We start from the raw sequence: 2,537 nt of genomic DNA, 5'->3' as shown, positions 1-2,537 counted from the left end.
GATTTCTGAGTGACCATGCATTTACTGGGTAATGTAATACTTGAATGAATCACTTATGGTAATTATGTCTTTGTATGCTTAAATTATTATCACTCAGTTAAGGGGCCATAATCTTCTTCTTTCTTCTTCCATTGTTTTTTTCGCCACACACTAACTGTACTTCAATCCACTCAAAACTTTACACACACCTTGTGGGCCATGAGATCTAGTGCATATAACTGTTTCGAATAAAATCAGTCACATGGTTCGTGTTCATGTGACTTGTGCCATTTTGTTTTTTTTCGAAAAAAGAAGCTAAATTCTTCAAAATCTTCTCCAAAACTTCCTACCAGATCCCTTTGATATTTTGTATATATCATTTACTGGTCATTTAGTGTCAGATTTGATCATTTGAAAGTGATTGGTCACATGCTGTGGTCGCCATTTTGTTTGTATTTCGAATCTTGATCTTATCAAATATTAATAATTCTGAACACATCTGATTTAAACCTACTAGATGTGTACCATGCATGGTTTGTTATATTTTATATTAATTAGTAATAAATAATTTATTCATTCATTGTAGGATGCTGAAGACTATGGAGGACCAAGAAAAGAGTTTTTCTCTCGTATATTAAGAGAAATTAAAGTTCAATATTTTGATAATGGACTGAAAGACCACATGGAAGAGGATTATAAAACAGTTGGCATTATAATGGGTAAGACTTCTTTGTGCGTATGGTCTGTGTTTGCATTCAGACCTGTATTTTGGACAGATTGATTCCCTTCAAACACACCCATACAAAAGTATCCCATAGGAATCCCATAGGACCATAATCCTATTGGATCCTAATGCAAAAATCCTATAGTATTGTGACACAAAATCCTATAGGACTTTTAATATGATCCTATAGGATCTTTTAAGATATTCATGATATCCTAGAGAGGACCAATTCCTATAGGATCCTATTGAAAGTTCTATAGGATTTTGTGTCACAATACTATAGGATTTTTGACAAATTCTTTAGGATTTTGCTAATCAAGGATACACCCCATTCTCTTGTCTGAGAATAAATTCATGTTCTCAAACTTGAATGAATAGTATAAATGAATAGTACCTGACTGTGTGTGCGTTTATCCAGACCTGTAGCTCGATCAGACATCCATGGAGCGATTCTTTTCAATCTTCACATGTATCTAGATGTAGTATCTGAGCAATATGCACATGCAATGATTTCATGATTGGATCAAAGATGGCTGACTGGTGGCCATTTTTGTTGTAAAAATGACTTTAAATCAAAACATGCATTTTGACATGTCTGGAACCAGATCTTGGGCATGTGTTCTCTGATTCTCCTCAAACTTGGTGGAAGGATTAACCATTAAGTAATTTTTGCATGTCACTTTTAATTACAAATCTGACCCAAGATGGCCGAATTTTGATTTTGACAAATTTGATTTGAGACCATATCTTGGACATGCCCAGAGCAATTACACTTTCTATAAATGTATGATATGTATTTAGTAATACTGTATTGTTTCAGCAAACAATATGTAAGTAAGAAACCTTCTAGTTACCCACATACTCACTGCTCATGGACTTTCTAGCCTGGCAGAAAATAAATTTATAACAATGGAAATAGAACACTGAAACAATGATGATGGCAGTCTGTAGTTACCAACCATCAACTACCAATTAACAAAATATCACAGTCTCATGGCCACTGACCATGGTTCAGTCTCATTTAACAAAACAATACTATGACCATGGTTGACCATGATAGTTGATGGTCACGTTTGTCTGGGTAGCTTTCCTTGATTTTCAATATGTGTTAATCTCTAGGGCTGAGTTTATTGCAAAATGGAAAAGCGCCTCAGTTTTTGGAAGAGAAGATAACAAATGAAATCTTTCGCGATATATCACCTGCCAGTGTTAGTCCATGTCTTGTGAAATTAAGAGAAGGTTTGGATGAACTTGGGATTTATCAGGTATGATTTGACTAAACTAATGTTACATTGTACTCCATTAATTATTAGTCCCCATCTGAAACAGGGACTACCGTACTCATTTTGGTCATTTCTGTCTGTGTCTGTGCTTGTGTTTGTCTGGAGTTATATTTCAGTGGTGCTTTGGTGCTTTTTTTGGCATTTTTGGTCAAAATATGATATTTTGGACCTTTGTGAGCTTGATTACAGGAAAAGTTTTGATATGAAATCAAATTTACATTTAGTGAATATATCCTCAAAAATCTTCACCGATACAATACACAATGTAGTAAGGTAGATGTGATTACACTGCAATTCCCAATTCTATTAATAGAACTAAATTCAGTGATGAATTTAAATATTATTGATTTGTTTAGAATATTAAATATACTTGCCAACTCAGAATATACATCAACTAGGGCAAGGCTATAATAGTGTCCCTATGTTTATTCTATTTGTGCCTCCATGGTCATTTTTAGAACACAATGTTTCTAATTTTGGGATAGAGAACAAGCATAATAGTATACATGCATGTGTATATAACAATTTTTTAGTGACTTGTCACTTTTGAC

The sequence above is a fragment of the Saccoglossus kowalevskii genome, chromosome 3 (genome assembly GCF_978046115.1).
Source record: "Saccoglossus kowalevskii chromosome 3, keSacKowa6.1, whole genome shotgun sequence".
In the NCBI taxonomy this organism is placed as follows: domain Eukaryota; kingdom Metazoa; phylum Hemichordata; class Enteropneusta; family Harrimaniidae; genus Saccoglossus; species Saccoglossus kowalevskii.
Note: the sequence above shows the minus strand (reverse complement) of the source record.